Source organism: Falco punctatus, assembly GCF_963210335.1.
Source record: "Falco punctatus genome assembly, chromosome: Z".
Lineage (NCBI taxonomy): Eukaryota > Metazoa > Chordata > Aves > Falconiformes > Falconidae > Falco > Falco punctatus.
In genome coordinates, this window is record NC_137586.1 from 2,200,247 (window position 1) to 2,215,431 (window position 15,185).

A 15,185-nucleotide genomic window follows, 5' to 3' on the forward strand; every position below is an offset into this window, starting at 1 on the left:
TGATTAGAAAAATAATATCCTGAGATTACTTATCAGCTTCCAACTCACTGTGCATCCCGCGAATTTCCCAAACATCGCAGAATATATCGTACAGGGGGAAACACCCAGAAACCCACTAAAAAACTAACACCCCTATAATTTGCTTACTTAGACACGAACACAAAGACTATGATCAGTTTACCCCTCGCTCTACTAGCTGCCCACAGCCCACCAGGACATTACTCCTCTGAGGGGAGCGAGTTAACTACACTGCATCTCCTCGGCCCTGAGGACCCCACTCAGAGTCTTCAGCATTCACACCTGATTGCCAGTTCCTACACAGTAATTTCCATACGTAATTTCATGCCCTAAATCTTTATGACCTTTTTAATGCTGAAAAGACAACAATACTTTTTGAAGGAACATGAAAGAATATTGATTAGTTATTCATTAACTTTATTAGACATTAAGGAATAACTGCAATGAACGGCACAGGTTAACCTGTTCCTCCGCCTCCGTCCACGGGACACCATGCAGGTACAGCACCCACCACCCATGCAAACAGTATGGTCAACAACACCGATGAAAAGTTTGTTGGTGTGTTTTTGTTTTGTTTTGTTTTTAATTTTATGTATTACATAGGTATTCTAATCCCATCGAGCCCAGAACGTCTTGCGAACTTCGTGTGATTTCAGAAGCAAATAAAAAAAACACCACGAAAGACTGCCAGTATCAAAAGATGTCCTGACATTTTAAGATGAAATACATTCATTTTTCATTTTCAAGGTTGGGTTTGGTTTTTTTTTTCCCCTTTTTCACATCATGGAAGAGTTAAGCTGTACATAACTACAATACAAACACATTGCTTTGCACATACCAGAACTCTAGAAACTTAATTTCCTGATAAATTACATCCCATTTTCTTACCCTGCCACCTCATTAATTCCTCCTCTCCCCACTGAGTCGCCTCCAATATTCCAGCTCTCTCCCTCCAGCCAGAGCCACAGCTGCCTCCCAAAGCCTCAGCACCATTTGTTCAGGATACCAACCATGGTCTCCGGCCAACCCCTCACCCAGGGGACATTTGCCTACTGTTCCCCAGCACCACTGACACACGTGGTCCTGCCTTTTTCTTCCAACCTGGACCATTTGGTGATTCTTTTGAAAGGGTGACCAAGCCCCAGCACAGGCTGCCCAGGGAGGGATTTAAAGATGTGTAGATGTGATGCTCAGGGACACTGCTTAGTGGTGGCCTTGGCAGTGCTGCATTGGACTCAATCTTCAAGGTCTTTCCCAACCTAAATGATTCAGGTTCTCCTTTCCTCAGCTACTGAGCTTCATTAATTCTGTAGGAACTTAATATTTCTTAAACACCTGGTCGACTGTCAAGTTCAGCTGAAATTGGACAACGTGTTGAGAAGTTATCAGTAGGGAGAAGGACTTGCATGGAAGAAGAGCAAAATTAGTTTTGTGCCGCAGGAAGCAAGCAAAAAGAGTCAGTCAAGACATAGCAGTTTTATACAAGATATTTCAATTATTTAAAAAATAATCCCAAAAGATGTTAACATTTTTGTAAATGGGGAATTTTGATAAGTTAGCTTCTTAATATTTTAAAGTTGAGCTAGATTTTGGAATCAAGCCCTTCGTGAAAAAAATAAAAAACCTCACATGCTGCACACCTTTGAACAGCAGCCTGGCAACATCCCCACTATATTAACAGGAACATCACATCTTATTCCAAAGAACCTACACCAAATTCTCTTTCACCAACAGGAAAACAAACACACACACACAAACATCTCAAAAAAACAGTATCACAAATTAACCTAAGTCTGCCCTTTCTGAAACAAGAATCAAATTCATTCGTTGCAGTGGGGTAACTGCAAAAAATACGTCTGAAAAATCCCCAAGTTGATTTAAAAACAGTGTCTTCCAACACAACCTGGAGGGGAAGAAAGGCTGATACTGGACTCTCTGCCTATATAGTTGATGCAATCTGCTCCTGTATAGGCAGAAACTGGAATCTCCAGGCTAAACGCCTTGTACTAACTGTGTCTGGGATTTTTTGCCTGGTTTTGAGGTAGTCCCCACCACCACCCCAAAGCCAGGCTTAGTCACTGATTTCCCCCTATTTTGTTTGATTGGAATGACTGATTCTGTACCTGAAGATCCGAGTGCAGAACATCCACTTACGGGCATTAGAGAGCATTGTCCCCAAACATCTATTTTCTTTACAGTAAGAATGTACATCCAAAAATACATTGCCCTAGTGATAATACATTGTTGACTAATTAATTATTTAATATTGCTATAAGGCCTACAAATCTAAATGCTATCAGGGAGTTTGACAAATTCTTCAGGAAATTAATTTGTCTTGTTAAACAGAAGATAAAGCTTTGATCTCAGTGAAATTGTTCAAGATGTGTGATGAAGACTTTACTAATCTTGGTCTCAGACTTGGTGAGAACATTAATTATGACTCACATTCACTGTGTATTGCCAGAAAAAAACACCAACATCAATTAAGTACTTGAACCCACCTCCTCCAAAGGACGGATTACAAAGATGCAAGTTTTTTTTACTTTGAACTAATCCTATACTATTTCCACTAATTATAGTTTCCTTACAGATTTTCTTGGGCAAATGAATCATTAATGCATACGTCCATGTCATATAACCCATCAACTTCATTTTGCAGCATGGCCTTGACACCAGTGAGCCTTTATCAGTCCCACCTCATAAAGAAGTCACTTGGCCACTACCGTTGCCCATTTGCTCGCCCCATTTACTCCAACCTACCACAGCGAGCTGCTCAGCTCGCATTTCTACGTTTCCAGACCGCGTATTTCTGAGATGGGGCCTGACTCTCCTGCACATTCAAGGAAGAGAGCTACCCCTTGCTTAACTGCCAGCACACGCGTGCCACGGGCAGCTCAGCTGCCGACCTGGCCTTGCTCACCCCAGCACGGGGAACAGCCAAAGGTCCTTGGAGTGCATCCAATGCCACAGCAGTGCTCCCATGTGGTCTGCAGGACTGAGAAGTGCAAAGGTATTTTGCTCTCAGGTAACACCGTTTCGCAGCAGGGTTCCTAAGGGGAGAGTTCACCCCCAATGAGATCTTGCTCAGGAGGGGCAAAGGCTAACAATAAAGCAGTCTCGAGGACTAAGACACAGCCTGATGGACCTGCTTGAGTTGCCCTGCAAGCCACCTTGACAAGAGAGCCTCCTATCAGCAGGGAACACTGAAATCACCTTGGTGCCAAAGCCAGATGACATACAGTGGAAGGGATGTTCTAGTTTCGTTTCTCCATATCCACCTTCAAAAACATCACCCAACTCCCTGAGCTTCACAACCCAACGGAACAAAGCGAACGGCTTGAAACTGGCACAGCCTCAAAAGTGCTTTCCAAGAGGCTGGTGAAACCCCAGCCAGGCACTGCCCAGGAGCTGTGCAGCAGGGTCCTACCACCACACCAAGAGCAGGCTTGGGGGACATGGTAAGAATGAAGACTTTCTTGGGGACATCATTGTTTCAAGGGCCACTGCGGAAGACGAACCAGCACAGTGGTTGGGGATAGCAGCATCCTTACTGGTAAGGCGTTAACCAGAACCTCTCTGGCATGCCACGCCGCAAGGGAGGTCAGTAGAGAGAATATGGGTCCATGGTAGCGTAAAGGTCTGCAGGGCAGAAAAAAGGTCACGGCAACTGCTCTTCCGCTAGGCAAGGATGGAGCCCTTGGCAGATACCTCTTCTGCTTACACCTGATAGAGGGATGTATGGCTGCACATCACTGCTCTGGACCCACAGTGCAGCGAGGGCACGACCTCCACCCCCTCACGCCCAGCCTTCGGTGCTGCAGGGACGCAGATCCATGCTGCTGGAAAAGCAAAAGAGGATAACACCTCTCATTGTCCAAGTCAGGGGGCCAGCAGCTTTCCCAGGCACCCAGCCACCACCCTGCCCATCCATCCCAAGGGTCAATACTAGATGAGGAGACCAACACTCAGCAGGCTTTCCCACCCCACCCCTGTTTCAAAGGAAGAACAAACCTATTTTTTCGTGCTCCTCACAGCATCCTGGAGGCCTGGGGGGAGGGGGGGGGAGCGGGAAGCAGGATGACAGGAAGAGTACATTAAATACTAAGGAGAAGAAGAGAGGACAATGAATGTTGTGGCCAGGCATGGCTGGTTTCCAGGCAGCTCAGAGTTTTGCAGCAACCAGCTGCAAGGGAGCAAGAGCAGAAGGAAGAAGAGCAGCTGCTGCTTGGACTGTGTGGGGACAAAAGGCTGTCAGTCTCAGCTGGCCCCACTCCTTTCTCAGGTGGAGAGATGCCGGAGTTGTAACTGAACTGCAGCAGAACCCGAGTAACAGGGTGCAGCCAAACCCACTCCTCCGTTACACAACCCGTGCTCAACGAGAGACCATGCAACCCGGCATGAAAAACAGGAGCACTCTCTTCTCCACTCCTCTCCCTTCCCCGTGCCGCCTGCAGCAGTCATTACAGGTATGTTGCCATATGGCTGCACCTGACAACCCAAATTCATTGGGTATTTAAATGACCGCTTTTTTTTTTTTTTTTATAGGGACCTTCAGTGAAGTTCACAGGAGATAAGGTTCCAGTTCCTCCGATCCAATAGAAGGGTCCAGTTCAACAACACAGAGGTCACCTAAATTCTCAGCACCTTCAAATAGGATTAATACTTGATCACTGGGTATTATTTTGCAGATATAGTCATATAATCCTGTAATATGAAATATCTCATTAGACAAGGATCCCAAACCAACAATGCCAAGTGTTGGCAAACAGAAAGGGGGATCAGCTCTTGGGAACTTGGACTTGCACTGATGCTAATTATGATCTAAGAATTTAAGTCATTACATAGAATTCTATCCTCTCTACCTGTACAGTCTACATCTATCCCCTCTCCATGCATATATTGACATTTACGTAGGTATGTTAACCGGTGTTAGAGTAAATCAATATCAGATTACCCAGTTAATAACTGCCAACTTCTGGATGACTTCCAGACTCTTTCATGCACATCTGCTCCACACATTAACAAAACGCACAGTGACCAGCGCTGCACAATTCAACACAACAATTTAAATATTTTGTAGAATTAATTCTAAGTAATTAAACTTATCATTACATTTGTGCTCTCAAAGGCAAGTATTTTATAATTGATGTAATGTCAACAAATTATCCCCCCCCCCCCCCCCCGATCAAAAACCAGCTTGGTGAATAGTATCCCCACACATACTTAAGAGTATTTGTTAAAATAAACAACCCTACCACAGAGCAGCAAAGAAACATTGCAATTCATCAGCTTCCCTCTACATATGCTCTTCCCTCGCCAACAAGCGCGTCACTACAAATATTAATGGCCTTCTGCGCAGGCTGCTCAGCACTCGCGAGCGAGCGCATTGCCACCTCCGCTCTCCCCGCGTGCCAGGAGGCGGGCATGGCTCCCAGGTAATGCCATCACTCAGCACAGCCGGAGTCACGGCTGCGGACCTGCCAAGCTGCCAGCCTCCCCGGGTCAGGAATTTAATTAGCCTGCAGTGCTGAGCGAGCAGCTGCTTGGTGGCTCTCGCCTTGTTTATTTATAGCTGCACCTCTGCATCCCGAGTGGGGGTTGTGGGGGTCTGCTTCTTTTTTTATAAAAAAAAACCAAAAACGAACCACCCACATTTGCATGATGAAGATGCATGCAGTGCAACTCCACCTGCACATCTCAGAAGACTTTCTGCACTTAAACTAATGGCCCATGTCATATATCACTGAGAATAGCAATGAAGAGGTGTCAGGAAGATTTCAGCTTTGAGGCCCTTCTTCTATTGGACTGATTTACGAGGTAGTTATCTAATAAAAAGCTCTTACCAGCTTTCGCATGACTAGAGAAGTGTTGTATATTATGACCCGACCTCTTTTCTTTAATGGATAACTTGGATCCAGTAGCTTTCAATTCCTTACCACGACCGAATCTCCTGCACCGTTAACATACTCCAACGTTTCCTGATCTACAGAGTTGTAGAACAGGTAGTTTTCATTTTGCAAACACCTTCCAATATTTCAGGTTTACATTTTGTTCTAGTTAGGGTAACTTGATCAAGAGTCAAACACGTTCCTATAGACCAGCAGACGTAAGGTAAGCCGACCGTGTACATCCTGCTGTCTAGCAAACACAGCACTGTGTAAATGGCCTGAAGCCCATTTCATTTCAGGCTCAACTACGTTGTTTGTCCTTGCATTTTGCCACGGGTTTACGCTGTAAGTTTTACTGCTCACTAACCACAGGGCTCATCTCCTCTTACTCTACTTAGGCAATCCCAACCACACCCTTCCCGAGCAGACTCCGGCAGGGACCTCTTGAAGCCATTTCACAACGAGCCTGGCACTTACACCAGGCACCTGGTTATTTCACTACCACCCCCCTTGTCTCTGCTTCCCTCCAGACCCCCAGGGATTTTGGCACAGTCCAGAGTCACACATGTCTCACTGTCACGGGAGGCTGAAGATCCTGCTTCATTCTTTACAGGAATGATTGTAGTGTTAAAGCACATCTAGAAAAAAAAGTTAATCTAGTTATAGTTAGGGAGAAAAAAAAAAAAGAAAAACACTATAACAAAAATATTTATCCAATTGATTTGCTTTTAAATAGGCATGGTATTCTACACCCCTATATATTCTGCACTAGATCACTAGCTGGTATTTCAGTATCCTCTAAGAATTACCAAAACCATTCTTGTTAAGACACTCCTTTAATGTCTCCTTTATGTCATCAACCCACTGAGGCTGCATCCCAGAGGCGTGTAGCAGAGCCACATCCTCCCTGCCAGTGCCACCAGTGAGATGCCGCTGACCTGCCCAACGTGTGACTGCCACGCAGATGCATGCGGCTCGGGAGCATCACTAGAAAGTGGCCAGAGGTATGTCCCTGAGCTGGGAGGATAACACTGCTGGAGGCTTCTATAAACAGGCTTACCAGTTCCACAGTTCCAGCAAGAACTATTATGGGGGTTTTAAGTGCTCCCTGCAAATCCAACTCTTTCTGTATTCCTTACTCTGTTGGGGGATCGCAGAGCTGTGAGTTACGACTAAGATGGTATGGTTGCACGGCAGTGCACTACGTCTCAGCGTATGAATGCAGTATCTCACTGAATTGGAGTTCTAAGCCCATGAAATTACTCTGGTTTCAGTGGTGAAACTGCAGCATAAAACTGCAACAAGGGAACTGGTCAATCCTCTTAGAGATCAAGTAGTTTTGCAGTCCATCCAACATCACCTTGATTAACACACCTCTCAGCTACACAGAGTTAGCATTACTAACTTAATTTCATAACAAAGACAACCCAAAACCAGCAGTGGGAGCAAATAAAATATTAAAGGTTTCCTCAATCACAAAAAAAGTGACCTTCCTTATTTGAGAGTTACAGTTAATTTGTGTAACAGACATGAGAGCCAGGAGTCTGATCCCACCTACACTGGTAAGTCCAATAGATTTATTCCAGATTTAAGTTTATGATTTGCACCTATACTGCCTTACTTAAAGGTAACCAAACTACCACATTTCTCAGCTCAGCAAGATTACTAACCCTCCAAAACAAACTATTTCAGAGAATTACTCTTGGTTTTACAGCACTGAGTCAGGCCCCAACCAGAAGATGACCTGCACCAGACCTTGCACTACCTGCATCCACCCATTGATTCCAGAGACCACATAAAACCAAAACTTCAACCAGCCAAAGGTAAAAACCCAAACCAGAACAAAACAGAGAAGCATGCGTAAGTCACACAGTGAAGAGTTTAACAGACCAATACAAACCCCTGTATCCCATAATGGCAAGCTTTGAATAACCTTAATTACAGGCAGCACACCTACACCAGTAACAGAGAGCCCCAGCTGCTGCCAGCAGAATTTGTTTCTATGATCAACAGATAATGAGCTTTAGTTAGGCAGAACTTCCACCTCCAAATACCCGAAATATTTATAAAGTGAGCAACTTTCTGTGGGAACTGCCTTACACAAAACTAATGGCTTAATAAGATGGGGTTATTCCAACAAGAGTCTGAGCCAATAACACATCCTTTCCTGGAAAATCAAATATAAATCAAACCTTTCTCTGTACAAGTTTCAGAAACCACAGGAAGAATTAAAGTTATTTCAAGCATCTTGGATACAAACCTTCCAAAATGGCAAGGGTCAGTTAAGAAGAAGCTCTGTTGCCAGGAGACCATAATGATAAAGAACGAACATAAAGGCTGTTGTTTATTTTCACTTTAAAAAATTTCAGAAACTAAGAACAAGGAGCATCCCTCTCTAACAAGGACTGAAGTTACCGGCACCATACCAGGTTTAAACCTGTGGCAGAGGTAGAAATCTAGAGCTATAATAATCAGCAACTAGATAATTATGTCCTAAGCATCTTTCTCCCACATCCAGTCAACAAAATACAGGTAAACAACAACAGCCACATGAGGGGTCTCATCCTTGCATTCCATCAGCTGATGCTCAGTTCTTCAGTCCCAGAGCTCCCAGGTTCAACCAGCTGCAACACCCACTCCAGCAAGTGCCTCAGCTCTGGCCTCCCTCTACAATAACAGCAGCTTTTCCGATTGTGATACTTGGCCTTTATTGCTTTTAGAACTACCTGACACATAACAGAGACACTTTTTCACTGATCTACAGAGTTGTAGTAAACTATTTAAATGAGAGAGGGGGGCTGGGGGGTAGACCAGAGCTATGCTTTTTCTGCTGCGAATCTTAACAATTCTGAGTAAGTTGTTCCTGTGTTGTATCACCTGGAGTGTAAACCCTTCTGGTTTACAGAAGAAAAATAAGGGGTCTTATTGCTTCATCACCTACAACTCCACAGAAGGAGCTTTAATTTATAGCGCTGAATACATCAGCATTTAAAAACTCAAGGTAATTGTTTGAAAGGGAAAGGAGGTACACAGGTTAATGGAAAAAGGCAAGGGTTCAACTGCTCAGCACGGTGCATTCACCCTTTATGAGTGCTTCAATTCCACTGCACAACACAGAAAATTTATTCCTGCAGTCATGCATGGAGGATTTAAGGCTGGCAGATTTGTATTGATGGCATGTTGCAAAATAAAGAACATAAGCAGTTTCATTGCACAGGTGGGAAAGGTCCTTTGCTTGAGAAAATACTTCAAACAGTGAAATCTCAAGTGATTATTTATTTTTTTTTAATGAGGAAAGTAAGAGTTGAAACTTAATATGAAATAAGACATCTGAAAATTTTAAATATGGTCACTAAAGCATTTCAAGTTCAATCTTCTATAAATAGTAATGTCAGATACCCATTTATGATTCAAGGATTTCACACTAAATGTAAAGTGACTCAAATTTAGCACGCTAGTTTTAGATTCAAAGTTTCACCCTCTGGAGATTTTTTGGTTTTGAAATTTACGGATTTCTTTGAGATGAGATTGCCTTTGTACCCTGAAGAACCAGTTCTGTGGAATAACATACAAGCAGGTACACCGGAGATGAAAATTGAAAATCCAGCTAAGGACAACGAGCTGAGAACAACTATGTGTGATGTTACAGCCACTTGCACGTTGAAGGAGGAATACAAAACAGTTGCTCAGTTGGAGAAATTGCGTGAAATTCAAATCCAAGTTTACAATGAGATTTTTGCCATTGAAACCTATAAATTGTTTCACTCCTGCGTGTTATCATCTTCCCCTCTTTTTTTTCTTTTTTTTTTTTTTTTTAACTTGCATGCATTCCTAGTGCACCTATAAATCTCAAGGAAAACCCCACAGCTCTATAATGGGGTATACGCTCTCTTCCATTAAAAAGGGCATTTAAGAACTGATACCACTCAGATCCTAAGGCTGAATAAGACAGCTTCATCTCCTCATCTGTTCAGCTAACAAAGGTCATTCAATTAGCAATTTATTAATGCCAAGAACTTGCCTTTGAAATAAGTGCACCATATAAACCAACCTCACTTCAGTTCCAACAACCAGCATGACGGACACTCGCATTTTAGCTCCCAGCTGTTGGTCCACGACTTTCTCATCAGCGTTAGGTCTACCAACTCAATAGTTTCTGGCACCTTCTCCTTTCTTGGCATCTTTTTGCCTTTCAAGTCACTGAGAGCTGAAAAGAGTCCATTGCAGACCTTTTTGCCCACCTTCAAGCCTGACTTATCATAGAAATAATGATAACCCAGCATTAAGTATGCGATACTAATAAAGACATCATTGTCCATAATGAAGGATGACTTTTTTTTTTTTTTTAAAAAAAAAAAAAGGATGCTAAATCTCCATACGCTTGAGCCAGGCATTTTGAAAAGGCTCCCCAGCTGGACCCAACCTCCTTTGCCCACAAGCTGCACTCAGGCAGGTTTGGTGACAGGCTTGAGCATCTCCCAAAACACTTCTCCCACTGTTGGCTCCCTCCACATTGCTAGCAGCCGTCTCGCCTTGTCTGCGGCTTGGAAACACCACCAGCACAGTGATGCTGAATGGGTGAATCTCAGCAGACCCAGAACTACATCACCCACAGCATAAGGCCAGGTTTGATCAGTTATCAGAAGATTACTGGTCTCCGAGACTCAGAAATTAGACCCCGTTCTGCTCAGAGAGGTACGTACATCTCTTCCCTCAAAGTTGCCAGAGGGAAAAGGGATGGTTTTCCTCCAGAACCGGTACCTTCCAATAAGCACCACAGAATAAATAATGCTCAAATAATTAAAACTAAGAACACTCGTGAGACACCTCTCCTCAACAGCCTCCAAAACAAGCCAGCGTCCAGATGGGAGCACTCCAACGCTATTTTCTCTGGTGCTCTCGTCTTCCTATTTTGCACCAAACCAGGATACAGATGCTGTGGATTACTTTCAGGTGCTTGCCCTAGATGGAACAATTCTTTGAGCATCTGTGACAAATCTTACCTTCCCATCAAGATTTAACAGCCAGGAGCACTACTGCACACAGAACAAGGACTGAAAAATCCCATTAAGCCTCTGGTCTGCCTTAATATTATAAAGCTGGGGGTGGGGACACTGCCTCCCCAGGTTTTTCTTTTGTCCACGACAAACTCAGTCCAGCTCCTTGGAACAGCAACATTTTAGCCACTACCTTTAGTAAAAACCCCGACCATAATTTTTCCCCTCAATTACAGGAGAGGAGAGCGTTTAACACATCCCCCAGTACATGTCCATTATCTCAGCGCAGCATGGAAACAAGTTGGGGTTTTTTTGGTTTGTTTTTTTTGTTAGGTTTTTTTTTTTTTTTTTCAGTGAAAGATTTGTCAGTTACAGATACAGGATGAAATACCCAAAATTGCATACATATAACTATACATCACAGCTCAATTGGTTTCAGGGCAGGTCACATGGGAATTGCTTGACATATAGGCTGAAGAGCGTGCTCAACAAATGTGTCTCAAACCATACGGGGGGTTTGCTTTACTGCTCTGCTTTTAATTTCTTCCCTGCTCCTTCCCTCACATCCTCATTTTCTTTCATTCTGTAGCAATTGTCCCAAAACACAGAAGGAAACAAGATGGTGCCATCTCTGAAAAATCACTGGGATAGAACTCTATACATAATTTATGTTGTGTGATGTTCCAGAAAACCTTAGGCACAGAATTATATTTTGATATTAAATGGACCTGATTAGTTCAGTATTTTATCAAGCTCTAGTCAGCAATAATCAACTAATAAAAGTTTAATGACATATAGCCCCAAAGTTGCAACAATGTGATTTTATTCATAGTTACATCAATAAAGATAACACATAAGGGATTCTTTCCAACATACCCTAAGGAAGAATTAACTAAAACACTAACCCAAGGGTAGCGGGGTGCACAGTTTTTGTGAAAAGTTAATAGCAAATAGTAAAAAGCAAAATACAAAGCATCGTAATATTTACATTGCAAATTTTCACTTTAAGCTAATGTATTGATTTACAGGATTAAGAAAAACTAAAGTGTTTCAAGCTATATTAACTCTGGGTAGCTCCTGTTTGTAAAATTTCACTGAGATCCTTGGTGGTTTTGCTTTCTGGTTTTGTCTGGGGTTTGTGGGGGGTGGTGATGCTTTGAGTTTTTTGGTTTTGTTTAGTTTCTTTTAATATGAGGCACATTTCGTGTTTCCCCCAAGTCCTCAAAGACCGAGACCACGTTCAGAGGTAATGTTCAAAAAGCTTGCCTAACAATCTCTGAAGAGAAAACCTTTATCCAGCATGATTTAAGCACAAAGGTAAATGTATTTTAAACCCCCTGCTCCGTATCCCAGAAGGGGTTTAAAAATATCTCCCTCTGCTAATATTAAAATTCCATGGTTATCAATAGCCGTGGTCATTTAACCACTTGAGTGCCTTTGGATGTCAATTCCCAGGGTTTCTGTTATACGTTTATTTAGCCTAAGAATACACAATTTGGATATTTCCACTCTCACCGCTTCAGAGATCAGAGGGGATCCCTTGAAAGCAGGTTGCCACGTGCGTTTGCCAAACTGTACTTAGCGAAGGATTTGGCGTTTAGAGAGACAATTTATTTGCCCAGCAATTTGCATAATACCACGTGCACTCTAGTTTCTGTGTCAAAATATAAGAGATTGCTAACCCTCCCGGAGCCCCAGGAAGCACCACGTGAAGCGTGTAGGCTGTGCCGAAACAAAACAAAAAGTATTAGTAGTAATACTACAAAAGCAGGGTAGTATTCCATAGGCATCACCCTAACAAGCTCCAGCTTCACCCTACAGATTAAGACCAAAGCACTCTAAATTCGTCAAGACACCAATATTGACTGGATTTCATTGATTTGTCTCCTTGTTTGAGCGATTTTTATATATATTTTTTTCCCACTGCTTTGACCAAAAGAAAATATAAAAATCCCTTACTGCTCAGGGGCTGGCAGATTTCTATATGCATGTTTCTAGACTAGCAGAAAACACCGATTGGAGAGGCCGGGAGGGATCCAGTGGCTATTGCTCTCAACTGTACGTGCCTAAAGGACACTTTTTTCCTCCTCTTTGAAGAGCTCTAGACAAACCTATGAGCATGGGCTGCAAGCGGAGTTCTGTTACTGTTTTATAATGCTTTAAACGTCAAAGGAACAGGAATTTTTGAGACAATCCAAATGCTTTGTAAAGGATCTCGAGAGAAAACATCCATGCACATACTACACAATTACACAAGTGGATGATTAGTAAAAACATAGTGAACTTTTTTATACAGTACGTTTTCTGGTAAACTGTTATAAACAACCGCAGAAACCAATCTTGCTAGAAAATCTAACCTACAGCAAGGCCCTAGTAAATTTTGCAAGTATTTATTTCCTTAAGGTATAGCTTACCCATGCAGGAAAACCTACATACCATGCAAATCTTAAGAAGTGACTTTACTTCCCAGGGATTTAGACCCTGAATAATGCCAGTTATCCGTGGGAAATACCTTGTTGTAACTCAATGTTATTAAAAAAAAAACCCAAACAAACTGTACTTGACATGCAGTCTTAAAATACATCCAGACTTTCGAACCAGAAAAGGATGAACTGGGACCAACTAAACACTATCAGCTGGGTTTAATACAGCCCATAGAATTCACATTGCCCAAACAAGCCATCAGGCCACGTTGCATACAGCAATAAACTGATCAGTGTTGGAAGGGAAGGCAAACAACAGCCACAAATTTAAATTGCTGGTCAGGCAGCAAAAAAATAATTTCAGTTCTGGAGATAAAGTTCCAATTCACAATTGCAATCACAGCTCAGTTTAATAAAACTTGTAAGCAAAAGAATTAAGTCGTACATGCAAATTCTAATACTCAAGCTCGACACAATGCTGTATTTATCCAAGTTCTTCTACGGAAGATGGAAAATACGGTAAACTGAAAAACACTGAAGTGTCAGGACTGAAACAAGGAGAGATGGAGAGTGCCCCGTGATTCTGTGTGATGCACAGATTGATCACTGGGCTGCCACAACCTCACACCTTCGCCACCCACCGACCTTAACTTTCCGCACATACACGCCAGTTGACCAACATTATTTAGGTAAGCCTTGCAACACCTCCATGAAGCAGGGAAATATTACTGGCCCTAGGGAGAGGAATGGGGAAACTCCAGCTTAGAGAAATGCCTCACCTTCAAAAATAAACTAGGAAATTAAAATAAATAAAAAAAATAATCACACAACAAATCAATACTGTAATAAGGTGGGTTTTTTTACTCCAAGCACCATCCTCCACTCGATTCAACAGCATGCCATTAAACCGTGATGAATTCATGCATCTCAAATTCACTGCATGGGGTCATTTAACCCTTCAGTGTCCCGTCTTCCCCCTTCCAGAAGGTGCATGTTCACATCCCTGTCCCGCTGATGGGGGGCTGCTCACAGCCACCTCTCTCAAGCACTGCAAGTGTTTCCTCTCACCGATATTCCAGCCTCACGGAATGGGGAAGAGCTCGACATGCCCACCAACCTCCACCCGTGCCTGCCAAGGGAGAACTACCAAGTGTTCCTCCAGCTGCGGAGCAGCCGGCACCTTCAAGCCTTCCCAGACACTGGAGAGCAGACAGGTGAGGGTGATGCTGCTCAGACATTGCAGGACACTCCACTGTGTCCGTCCTGCTTCACTCCAACAAGACAACAATTCTATAGTCTTAGCACCACACAGATTTCCTTGGGGGGAGGGGGGGGAATCGACTTCAAGGAGCAGGTTACCATCTTGGAGGTATTTTTAGAATTTGCCCTTGTGGAACCAGGCACAAAGGCGTTCAGCGCCCTGTAACCAGGCAGGAGCTGATGCCAGCCCCCACCTGGGCAGCTGCGCATACAAGCAAGTGTGAGTACACACATGTACGTGTGTGTTCTCCTCCTCCCCTTGGATCCAGTCCACGAGGGCTGTAAGCCTGCTGCAGCCCAAGCTAAAACGCCATGACTCGCTCTCTGGCTGGGGCTTTACTGGGTGGGTGTCCTTTGGGGTCAGACAGGAGGACTTACAAACCCACACCTTCCAACAGCTTACGCATGTTTCATTAATGACCAAGAGAATCAAACAAAGCCATTTGTGTTCAATAAACTGAGGTTCAATAGCATGGACCAGCAGCCCCAGCACAAGGCTAGGAAGTGCTTGTGAAGGAGCTCTTAGTTAAAAAACACAGGCAGAGCTCTGAAACACCATGCTCTCCCACATTGCTTCCAGTCACTTGTCCTTTTACATG

At 43.3% G+C, this 15,185-nt stretch overlaps 1 protein-coding gene across 2 annotated transcripts in view; it reads right to left on the reverse strand.

Annotated features, from left to right (window-relative positions):
• Positions 1-15,185, reverse strand: part of DCC (DCC netrin 1 receptor) — a 563,445-nt gene that overhangs the window by 388,900 nt on the left and 159,360 nt on the right. The gene's annotated exons all lie outside the window — the stretch shown is intronic.